This window comes from Pinus tabuliformis, chromosome 6 (assembly GCF_031772625.1).
Source record: "Pinus tabuliformis cultivar Carrire ecotype Pingquan chromosome 6, CPIR1, whole genome shotgun sequence".
NCBI lineage: Eukaryota > Viridiplantae > Streptophyta > Pinopsida > Pinales > Pinaceae > Pinus > Pinus tabuliformis.
In genome coordinates, this window is record NC_142292.1 from 273,838,703 (window position 1) to 273,851,839 (window position 13,137).

At 36.7% G+C, this 13,137-nt stretch overlaps 1 long non-coding RNA gene across 1 annotated transcript; it reads left to right on the plus strand.

The window, feature by feature from the left end:
• Window positions 1-6,521: 6,521 nt before the first annotated feature.
• LOC149258423 (uncharacterized) lies at window positions 6,522-7,387 on the plus strand. Its single transcript, XR_016256803.1, has 3 exons — window positions 6,522-6,543; window positions 6,820-7,001; window positions 7,099-7,387. It is a non-coding gene; the product is annotated as an uncharacterized LOC149258423 (long non-coding RNA).
• The last annotated feature ends 5,750 nt before the right edge of the window (window positions 7,388-13,137 follow it).

Consider the following 13,137-nt stretch of genomic DNA (forward strand, 5'->3'; position numbering starts at 1 on the left):
GCTGGTTTCATAACATCTTGAGCTTTTGTCATCTTGACTTGGCTCTTTGGGATTATGGTAAAGTTTCTTTTACAAGTTCCACACTTAACTCCAAAGGTTACTGAACTGAACCAATGGGCTTAGAATACCATCTATATCCCTTTCATGGCTGTCATCACTCTGCAAACACATCTAATCTTCCATAGACTTGATTCCTTCAATCAGTGCTCTTAGCTACCCTTAGCTTCTATATGGCACTAACTCCTTCAGAATTCTTCAATTTTCTCTAAAACTTCTTCTACTGTCTCCAGCACATATCAGACACCAAAAATAGAATGATCATTTGATCATTTTCCACTTGAAACTTCCCTGTAGCATCACGGCCTTTAGAAGTCTCCAAATGCTTATGAAAATCCCTACAATGGATTCATAAGGCTCATTACAGTAAAAAATGACCGTTGGTTTGCTGAGAACGAGTACTAGTAGCTCCTACAATTGCCTCTAACCCCTGGTGGCTCTGAGCTTCAAAATCAATGTTCCTAGATGAAATTCTCCATGAACATGACTTCCTCAACTTCTCTAGACTATTCCATTGGCTTCAGAAGGCTGCAATTAGCCTAGCTAGCCTCTAGTTTCACTCTCTCTGAGTTTTTCTGTCTCTCTGGCTCTGCTTCTTCAAGAACTGCTCTTGGAGTGTATTTATGCAATATCCTCTAAGGATACTCCACAAAAATTTGTTAACCACACTTATCTTCAGTTAAACTTAGCATATCCACCTAAGTTTAGCCGCTCTGCCAGGCTAACTGTCGGAGGTAATCAGTAACAATAGCCTTTTGTTGGGCGCGCATATGAGGCGGTATAATCCTGGCGGTTAGGGATAAGCCGGCATAGAGCTGGTGATCGGGTTAACTCTCAAACGTCAATCTATCCCATCCAATCCAATGGCTATCGCATCGTTCGCTCACCAACTAGCCTGAAAAATCTCCACCGTTGATCTGTCTCGCTCGATCCAACTGTTGTCACGTAATCTTGTGCAGATTTTTGCACGATTGATATCAGATTGAGAGCGCGCGAGAAAAGTAGTTTTCCCATGCTACGTGTCACTCGCTGAGGGTAATCGTGTGAAATTTTAGAATACCGCTTCCAGCCTTTTGTCTGTGCGAGATAATGTTTATCGTCTTTGCAAGACCACCCACATGCTTAATTTGTATTTTAAGAAAGGTGCTTAAGGAAAAGGCTTTAGCACTTAAAACCAATATTAACCCTTCAACGCTAATACACATAGAACTGGCGGTCATGTTAACCGCAACCACATGTACATTGCTTACAACTATGGTTAAGTTGGGACATGTGACTATTACTAAGGTCCTTGATCAATATCTGATCACTCCTCCCCATTGGGAATCTTTTGGACCCCAAAAGACTGATATAATGATTTGTACAGTAGATGAGAGTACAACACCTTTTTTCAACCTCCATACACTTGCCTTGCATGGCTAGTGCCTTTGAACTAAAACTTGAAGGTAGTCAACACTTCCCTTCCTGGATGCGCTTGTCCTCTTGTTAAGAATTGTCTTCCTTGAACTCATTCAGAATTTCTGTTGAGAAGTTTACAGAAGGTAGCTGAATATTGCTTCCTTCAAACATCGATCTATCCCATCCAATCCAACGACTATCGTGTCGTTCACTCACCAACTAGCCCAAAATATCTCCATCGTTGATCTGTCTTGCTCGATCCAACAATTGTCGGGCAATATTGCGCATATTTTTGCACGATCGATATCAGATCAAGAGCGCGCGAGAAAAGCAATTTTCCCGTGCTACGTGTCACTCGTTGAGGGTAATCGTGTGAAATTTTAGAATACCACTTCCATTCTTTTGTCCACACGAGATACTGTTTACTGTCTTTCCAAGACCACCCACGTGCTTAATTCGTATTTTAAGAAAGGCGCTTAAGGAAAAGGTTTTAGCACTTAAAACTAATATTAACCCTTCAATGCTAATACACGTAGAACTGGCAGTCATGTTAACTGAAACCACATGTACATTGTTTGGAACTGTGGTTAAGTCGGGACATGTGACTATTACTAAGGTCCTTGATCGATATCTGAACACTCCTCCCCATTAGGAATCTTTTGGACCCCAAAAGACTGATATACTAATTTGTACAGTAGATGAGAGTACAACACCTCTTCTTTCAACCTCCATACACTTGCCTTGCATGGCTAGTGCCTTTGAACCAAAACTCGAAGGTCGTTGACACTTCCCTTCCTGGATGCACTTGTCCTCCTGTTAAGCACTGTCTTCCTTGAACTCATTCAAAATTTCTGTTGAGAAGTTTACAGAAGGTAGTTGAATATCACTTCCTTCAAACGTTGATCTATCCCATCCAATCCAACGGCTATCGCGTCGTTCGCTCACCAACTAGCCCAAAAAATCTCCACCGTTGATCTGTCCCGCTCGATCCAATGGTTGTTGGGCAATATTGCGTAGATTTTTGCACGATTGATATCAGATCGAGAGCGCGCGAGAAAAGCAATTTTCCCGTGCTACGTGTCACTCGCTGAGGGTAATCGTGTGAAATTTTAGAATACCGCTTCCATCCTTTTGTCCGCGCGAGATACCATTTACCATCTTTCCAAGGCCACCCACGTGCTTAATTCATATTTTAAGAAAGGTGCTTAACGAAAAGGTTTTAGCACTTAAAACCAATATTAAACCTTCAACGCTAATACACGTAGAACTAGAGGTCATGTTAACAACAACCACATGTACATTGTTTGCAATTGCAGTTAAGTCGGGACATGTGACTATTACTAAGGTCCTTGATCAATATCTGATCACTCCTCCCCATTGGGAATCTTTTGGACCCCAAAAGACTAATATACTGATCTGTACAGTAGATGAAAGTACAACACCCTCTTCTTTCAACCTCCATACACTTGCCTTGCACGCCTAGTGCCTTTGAACCAAAACTCGAAGGTAGTCGACACTTCCCTTCCTGGATGCGCTTGTCCTCCTGTTAAGAACTGTCTTCCTTGAACTCATTCAAAATTTCTGTTGAGAAGTTTATAGAAGGTAGCTGAATATCACTTCCTTGATCATCGATCCAAGGTGGCTCAAACAAAAGTGAGATTACATCACAAATTCATGCAAACTCAACTTAAATTTGCATATATACAAATGAAATTATATTTTACTGGGTTAAGAAGTCAAACCACTTCTTACCAAGGCACTTCTATGGCGACTTTTGCCGCTGCAAATTTTCTTCTGACATCTTGTAAAAGAAAACAACATAGTGCAAGAAATAACTGGATGACATAAACTCTCGCTCCATCAAAAGAAACAAATTTCACATCATGTGAATCATCACCATGTCTTTACATCTTGTATACAAATGATAGATTTTAATAACAAGCCGACAAAAAACATGATTTTTTCAAACAATTGACTCTCCAAGTCAAGCATGTTTAAGAAGAACTTGATGATTCTTTTTCAAAATAGAAAGAATTCCACCTCTTGTGAAACACTTCATCACTATCTCCCTTTTTCAATCTTGGAGACAAAACCAACTTTTTCAAGTCGATATGACATTGCATGCATGTTTAAACAAAGCAATCGACCATCAAGTCAATTACACATACATGTTCAAATACAAGGAAATCATCAACATTCCTTTCTTTATACATACCATTCTCATGCATGTATTCCATTCTTCAACTTTCTCTCAAGTACAATTATAAGTACAAGATCCTCAATCATATGTACATGTACTTACAAAGCTGAAATGAATATAATTTTGCTGCAATAAAGCGAGTCTCATACTCAACTTTTCCATTCACCTTTTTGGTAAAACCCTGCAACTTACATTCCATTGGCAAATAAATGTTTCAAATCAAAAGACATGCAACCTTAATTGGATAATAACTCTAACCATTTCTTACCAATCCATATCAAAGGTGCTTCCTTTAACTGCACATCGACATCAACATCCTGAAACACATCAATTATGGAAACTTCCTTTCCATTCTTGCCATTCTCTTCCTCCACTTTCTTCAAATTTCGTGGAAGCATTGTTGGATTCAAAGTCCAACACTTTTCAGCAATATGTCCTTGCTTATGGCAATAAGTGCAACACATGTGCATCCTCTTTATAGCATGATTTGCATTGTCCAATGGACCTTTGTCTTCTTGCCTCCTTTTCTTCAAAAGTTTCCTGTACGTGGCCTTTTTCTTCCAACATCTAGAAACACTATGGTTAACTAAACCACAAAAGGAACATGCAATTTTTTTCCAATGCTTATGTGGAAATTTATCATTCTTTACATAATCAAAAGAAATATGATTGAAATCAGATTTATACCTTTCTCTTTCACATTTATTGCCTTCATGAGGAGGTGAACCGAATGAAGAAGTGGCTCCCTTCGGAACACCATCAATCTCTTCAATGATTTTAGAGATTTCACAACTCTCTTGTTCAAGTGCATGCTTATGAACATCTTCTTCTTGCAAAGTATGTTTCAAACTAGTGCATTCCCCCTGAATACAATCTTTACAAACTTGAGGTAGAGAACCTAAAATGAAACTCCTTCTAGGAACTATTTCAATTGCCTTCATGACTGCTTTGGAACTTTCTCCATAAGATTGTCCATAGCCAAGACCCAAATACTTAGGTCTTTCCTCAATCATTATTGGCACAACAATGCCTTGTGCATGTTTTCCCAATCCTTTTCCTTCATAGCCCATTTTTGTCATCAACTTGGACCTTATACCTCTTGTATGTTTTTCAAAAGAACCAACATAAACATTCTTAGAGGAAATTGAAGACAAACTAGAATTGTTTACCTATTCTTCAAACTGATGCTTGACTAAGGCTTCTTTGGTAGTAAGGAGTTGTGTCTCCATCTCATGCATCCTTTCTAGGTTCATATTTGGAATATGAAGTTGGCTCTCCATTTCTTGCAAACTTGTTAGAAAGCAACTGCTTCTCTTCCTTCATGGAATTCAACTGCTCTCGAAGTTTTGTGCTCTTCCTTTCATCTTCATACATTTCTTTCACCATATCCATCATGATGAACAAGTCTCATTTCATGTCTTCATCAAAGAATCTTGTGAAGGAGGACGATTTAGAAAACTCACTTGTAGAAGTTGTCATTAACAAATGAATAAAAGAACTTCAACCAAATTCACGAAGCTTATTCAAGGAGCCTCTTGCCTTGAGGTCCTTTGGGTAAGGAGAATGCCTTCAACCCTTGTTCCTTCTTGTCCTCTCTTGGACTTAGCTATTAGTAGCTTTCCCTTCACCTTTGCAAACTCAAACAATTAGTCAGTTTACAAACAATCAAATAGTCAAATCCTTTGTACTGTTTAAACACCTTTCAAGTCAAACAAGCAACCTATTGTTTTGTCAATCAAGCAACGTTGCTTTGTCAATCAAGGAACTTGCTCTGATACCACCTGATTTGAAATGGGGGTTTAAACTTGTTATGCTTACAGCAACCTCCCACTCAAAGGTTAACAAATATATGATCTATCTTATGTATGACATTTGCAGAATTAAATACTTGAAACAGGTGTATGTTGTTTGTTTTTAACTATTTAAGTGCTTTAAGCCCATTTGTTTCTGCTGATATTAAACACATATAATAGTCATATAATGCAAAAAATAAACAACCACACATAACAACAAATTTAATCTAGGAGTTCACCCGAATATCGTGGGCTACGTCTCCTTGAGCTTTTGTCATCTTGACTTGGCTCTTTGGGATTATGGTAAAGTTTCTTTTACAAGTTCCACACTTAACTCCAAAGGTTACTGAACTGAACCAATGGACTTAGAATACCATCTATATCCCTGTCATGGCTGTCATCACTCTGCAAACAGATCTAAGCTTCCTTAGACTTGATTCCTTCAATCAATGCTCTGAGCTACCCTGAGCTTCTAGATGGCACTAACTCCTTCAGAATTCTTCAACTGTCTCTGAAACTTCTTCTACTGTCTCCAGCACATATCAGACACCAACAATAGATTGATCATTTGATCATTTGCTGCTTGAAACTTCCTTGTAGCATCACGGCCTTTAGAAGTCTCCAAATGCTTCTGCAAATCCATATAATGGATTCATAAGGCTCATTACAGTCATAAATGATTATTGATTTGCTGAGAACGAGTACTAGTAGCTCCTACAACTGCCTCCAACCCCTGGTGGATCTGAGCTCCAAAATCAATCTTCCTGGATGAAATTCTCCATGAATATGACTTCCTCAGCTTCTCTGGACTATTCCATTGGCTTCAGAAGGCTGCAATTAGCCTAGCTAGCCTCTTGTTTCACTCTCTCTGAGTTTCTCTGTCTCTCTGGCTCTGCTTCTTCAAGAACTGCTCCTAGAGTGTATTTATGCAATATCCTCTAAGGATACTCCACCAAAATTGGTTAACCACACTTATCTTCAGTTAAACTTAGCATATCCGCCTAAGTTTAGCCGCTCTACCAGGCTAACCGTTGGAGGTAATCATTAACAATAACTTTCTGTTGGGCGCGCATATGAGGCAGTATAATCCCGATGGTTAGGGATAAGCCTCCGTAGAGCTGGCGATCGGGTTAACTCTCAAACATCGATCTATCCCATCCAATCCAATGGCTATCGCGTCGTTCGCTCACCAACTAGCTTGAAAAGTCTCCACCGTTGATCTGTCCCGCTAGATCCAATGGTTGTCGTGCAATTTTGCGCAGATTTTGCACGATCGATATCAGATTAAGAGCGCGCGAGAAAAGTAGTTTTCCCGTGCTACGTGTCGCTCGCTGAGGGTAATCATGTGAAATTTTAGAATACCGCTTCCAGCCTTTTGTCTGCGCGAGATACTGTTTATCGTCTTTCCAAGACCACCCACATGCTTAATTCGTATTTTAAGAAGGGTGCTTAAGGAAAAGGTTTTATCACTGAAAAGCCCGCCCAGTCCTCCACTTGGGAGTCCAGGGCCTTCTACCTCCGCCGATTCCTTCTCTCCCGCCCCTACACCACCGGTAATCTCCGCCACCATTTATTTTATTAAATCTATTTAATCTCTGTTCAAGATCTGACGTGGCTGCCTGTTTTTGTTTTTTGTTTTTTTGGTTGCAGAGCGCAGGAATGAAGAGCTTCGCCGCGAGCGCGGGTGGCACGCTGGTCATCGTGCTGGCCTCCTCCCTTGTCCTGTCGCTTTCATGTTAGAATTGTTTGCTGGACGATTGCATTTTTCCGATATGTTTTCCTATTTTCCAGAGGAGTAATAACGATGTGTGATCGACTATTATATTCATTCATTTACTATTGTATTTTCCCGTTATAATCGCGGAGAAGTGGAGATTAATTTTAATATTTTCGGGCCTGGCTGGAAATATATTTAATCTAATATATTAGTGCTTATAAACGATTGTTCAATAATGTTGAAACACATTTTTTTCTTTTTATTTTTAAATCGGGAAGCATAGTTTAATAAATTTGAGATGGTTTTTTGGGTTTATATTTATCGATATAATTTTTTGAGTCGAATTGTGATTTTTTATTGTTTAAAAAGTATTTTTGAATGTATAAATAGATTAGCAACCAAATTTTACAAATTTAGGTTAAACTTATAATTATACCAATAAACATATCTATTTCAAAATAAACCTCTCAAAACTTTAATTTAATCGTTAATAATTATTAAATAAATGGTAGACATTTAACCTCCATAAAATATACTAGAATATTCATGGTACTAATCACAGATTAAGGGTTAAGATTTACTTTCAAGTTAATAATGCTCTTTTTAATTTATTTATCTCAAATTAATTAATTAAATAAAATGTCTTTTTAATTTATTTATCTCAAATTAATTAATGAAAAAAAATGTCATATTAATTATATTAAGGGTTAAGATTTGCTTTCAAGTTTATAATGCTCTTTTTAATTTATTTATCTCAAATTTATTAATTAAAAAAATTGTCATATTAAATATATGGTATTGATAAGCCATGATGTTGGCTTATGGTATTGTAACAAAAAATATTTATAAATTATCCCATTATAAAACGAGACTAAATCATCATAATTAAAAACATTATTTAACTCATATTAAACTTTTTTATAATTCATATAACAATAATAAAAAAATATTATAGTTTAATTAAAATTTGTACTAAATTTTAAGCCAAATACACCAAAAAAATAAATAAATATAAAAAACCATTTCATAAAATGTTAAAATTACTATCTATATAAATATATTTATCACTGCTTTATATTAGAGATGTTTTGTCAATATCCATATTAGTATTTGATAAAATTGGTTCTAAATTTAAAAAGAATTACATTAGTTTGAGTTTATATTTGTATTAAAAATTTTGACAACGAAATATCTCCAACCACTTTTCATCATCCAACAGACACTTACGGAGTAATAAATATGACATTTTCGAAATATAATTTAAAATAAATTAGTTTTTTATTAAATTAAAAATAACTTAAATATCACATTTACGAAATATAATTAAAAAAAAAGGTTTAACTCGAAAAAAAATCCGCCTCGACTAAAATAGTGTGCTTTTTGTGCACCATAGATGACTCTAACTTCATATGGAGTCTTAACTTTGTGTGTGGAAAACAATAATACCAATGCAAAGCAACACACAAATAATTTTTATTACAACTTCATTAAAGTATATCATTTTTAATAATGACAATTATCTTTACAATTTTATTAATGTATATCATTCTTTACAACTTTATTAAAGTGTATCATTTTTCATAATGGTGATTATTTTTATATTTAATAAAAAAATTGTAATTTAAATAACAATATTATAATATAATTTAAAATTATACATTTTACCTCCACCAAATTTTTTAATAATGATATAAAGAACCTATTCATTATTTAAGCTTTAATATTTAAGTAATTAAATAAATTAATTTAGTTAACAGAAATTTGACTATATAATACACACGATTTAAAAGGTAAGCCTATGAAGAGTGTCTTGGGGAATTATTGTTTAATATTTTCATAGATTATAGTCTTGGCAGCTTGATCTTTGGATTATATTGTTTACGTCGGTGGCTTCAAAAGTGAATCTAGTGAAACGTGTAGCAATTAAAATTTAACATTTCATATATTTTTAAAATTAAAATATTTGTAAATTTTATAAATTTTATGAATTTTGAATTAAATGAAATAATAAATGGTAAGAAATTGTGTTTATATTTATTTGTTTTTAAATATTAAATTATTTGATGTATTAGATTTGTATGTAAAGGGGTGAAAGGAGAGGGAAGGGTGTTTTATAGTTCTAAGGGTATTTATGGGCATATGATGTGTGACCAATAATTAAGCTAAAGCTTACGTCCTCAGGGTATAGGATGCATGACAAACAATCAAGCTAAAGCTTACGTCTTCTATTGATGTTCTGGGTGATTCTCTCATTTAGTGTTTGGTGAAGGGCCTTTTTTTTGATGAACAAAGCATTATAAAGTTTTCTGAAAAAATTAGGAAAGCAATAAAAGGGTTCTCTTTAACAATGTATTTCCAATTCTTAGTGATCTCAATAAGCATGCAGACTTATGTGCTAATGAGGGTGTAAATTAAGATTAGGAGATTTAAAAATCAATGGTCGAATCAGACCCTCTCATATTCCACAAAGCTAATGGGTTGGCATTTTACAGTTATGAAGGATTACATATTATTTTAAAATAAATTGGTATTAAATATTATATTAATAAAGTTGGGATCCAACCCAGTATCGTTACAATTCATTCAAGAACAAGAACTACCAAAATTCCTTGAAGAAATGTGATTGAGCACGCAAGATCAACCCAAATCCTTACCAAAAAATTCCACAATACATAAAATTTATTCCCATTCCAACTAAAAACTTTCCAAAAGAACCCTAAAATCCAAATGTATTTGTATCCCATTCTCAACTTAGATCCATTTTAACTTTGATTGGCTTCTCGTTATCCTTGGAGAGTTGCCTTTCAACTTTTTTCTAACTTGGATCCAACATAAGTTTTTTGATGAATCTAACATGTCACCATTATTTGATTGATCTCTATTGGAAGCTTCATTCTTTTGGCCCAATGAAGGCTCTTCCACATCTAACTGATCAACCCAAGAAGGAGATTTTTTGAGCTTGTTTTATGGAGAGATACACTCGGAGGATGTGGCCCGAAATACAAAATTCTTGCCCTTCTCCAATATTGAATGCTCAACCCTAGGGGAAGACTTGGTGCAGAGCGGGAGCGACGACGTCGGGAGAAAAGGCGAGAAAAATAATAGGGTTTCAGAGTTGCTGTAGAGGCAGCGATCCATGGAGGGGCGCAGAGGAGGGAGCTCCACTCCCTCCTTCAAGCAAGCCGTGAACAACAAAGGAAAAAACCCATGGAAAATGACAGAGGACCTTCAATGGGAAGGAATAAGAACAGTGAAGAGGAACAAAATGGACATGAATCCAAGGAGAAAAGTATTATTAAAGAGAATGAGGAAGAAGACAAGGAACAGGGAACAAAAATCAAAGCACACATGGGCCCATGTAAGCCCAAAGCTGCAGTAACTCCCAGAGTCACGTTAAATGAGCCTGCTCTACAGGAGCACAAGGAATATATGCAAACCTATGCAATCATCTACAAATTCATGGGTTTATGGTCCACTGAAAAAGCCCTACATATGTGGATAAGATACCATTGGAAACCAAAAGGAAACAATGACCTACACCTAGGTTCAAAGGGATTCTTTACCGTGGTTTTTGCGAATATCGAAGACAAGGATAGAGTTTTTGAAGGTGGGTCATACTTCTTTGCTGCTGTAGGTCTCTATATGCCACCTTGGATCATGAATTTTGTCCCAGAACGTGAGACCTTTACTTTAGTCCTGGTTTGGGTAAGGCTATATTCTCTTCTGCTTGATTATTGGCAAACAGAATCATTAACAACCATAGGAACTAAGCTAGGTTGGTTTGTTAAAGCTTCTGAAGCCACTAGGAGGGGAAAGTATACTTCCTTTGCTCGGATCTGTGTGGAGATGGATCTCTCTGGAGCTCTTCCAGATGAGATAATCTTGGAAGTTCATGATGAAGAATGGGTTCAAACCATAGACTACGAACATATTCCGTTCAGATGCTGCAAATGTCATGAACATGGACACCTGTTCAGGGATTGCCCTCTCACCAGAATATAGAATAAGAGTAAAGCTAATGCTATGAAAGACTCAGAAGGCTTTCACAAAATGGCATACAAATGAAAAGGATACATGAAGGGAATAAAAGCACAGAAATCTGAAGGACAACAAACCAGCCAAAACAGGTTTCAAGTCTTGGAAGTGGAAGAAGAAGATAACACAACAGACCAGACGAAAGGGGAAAAATTAATGGAAGAAAAGAATGTAGAGGACAAGGAACAAACACCAGATAAGATTCTGCAGACAGAAGCGATGGTGTGATGCTGAAACAGAAATGGGTAAGGAGATGACCCCTAGTGAGATGGAAACAGAGGACCAAGAACTACAGGAAATTCTTGAGAAAGAGAATCTTGACTTGGAAGATTTCTTGATTCAAGGGACTAAAGAAGGGATAGACTCTTTACCTCCAGAGGAGTTCAAAAAGGTCCAGCAGCTATATTTATGGAAGAGCCAAAACAAAGGACTAGAGAGGCAAAGGAGCAAGGAAAAGCAGAGCAATGAGGGGGTAAAAACGGTAAGACCCACACCTATATTAGCACCCAGAAACCCAGGAAAAAAAAGAGGCCGGAAAAAACAGAACGAGCTATCGATGGAATGTGGAAAGCTAATGATAGACTCAGGTAAGATGAAAGATCTAACCAGCTACTCCTTCACTAATCTTTAATAATGAAGTTTACTTCTTGGAATATTAGAGGTCTTGGTAGTAAAAGGAAACAAAGACTGATTAGTAACAGAATGAAACAAATAGATCCAGATGTGATCTTCATTCAGGAAACCAAATGTTCCATTCATAAATTAAAAGAGATTCACAACAAGTGGGTCAATAACTATGAGTTTCTGGAAGTCAAAGCGGAGAATACAGCAGGAGGTATTCTCACCCTTTGCAACCCTAAGAAAATAGAAATTTTAGATGCTGAAGCATCTCAAGATTATCTCTCGGTGGTCATCCAGCCTATCGGAGATAAGAAAACTTATCTAATCACCAATGTATATGGACCCCAAAGATTGGAAGGAAAACAAAAGTTTCTCGATTCTCTGGAGGAGCTAAGGGATAGACATGCAGGTAAGCCTTGGATACTGGGAGGAGATTTTAATATGATTAAATCGATTTCAGAGAGAAAAGGTGGAACTAGAATTCAAAGTCAAGACACTCTGAGGTTTCAATCTTTCACAGACATGATGAATTTAGTGGACATTACAACCAGTAATGGAATTTTTACTTGGAACAACAAAAGAGGAGCAGAGTCTCAGGTGGCTTCAAAACTGGACAGATTCATGATATCTGAGGATCTCATGCTCAATAATAAGGAAATCTCAGCAAGAATCCTACCCTTTGGAGGATCTGACCACTGGCTGATTTATCTGAAGGTGTAGAGTATTAGTACTCCAAGAAATTGACCTTTTCGCTTTGAAAACATATGGCTCTCTCATCCAGATTTCAATAGTAATATTACTAAATGGTGGGCAGAAGATCTGAATATCCAAGGCATCAATATTCCTTCTTCAAAAAAGACTAAAACACATTAAGCTTAAGCTCAAGGAATGGAACAAGAATGAACATGGCAACATTTTTGCAGCCAAAAAAGCAGTAGAGGGAAAAATGCAGGAACTCAATCAAGCCCTTATCACAGATGGCTTTGATGAAATTAGGAATGAGCAGGTCACCAAATACCATCAAGAATGGGAGGAATTGTGCAAACAAGAGGAAATATTTTAGAGGAAAAAATTGAGGATTCAATGGCTCAAAGAGGGAGAAAGAAATATTGGCTTCTTCCATAGATCCACAGTGGAAAACAGAGTTCATACCAGAATTGCAGTGATCAAGGATGAGAGAGGCATTATTCACAACTCTCATGCTGAAATTGAAAAAGCTCTGGTCAAGCACTTTCAAGGCATTGCCAAAGAAACTTGTTATAACAGAGAGAACTCCATCAGGAACTTCACAAGACACATTCCTAGGCTGGTGTCCA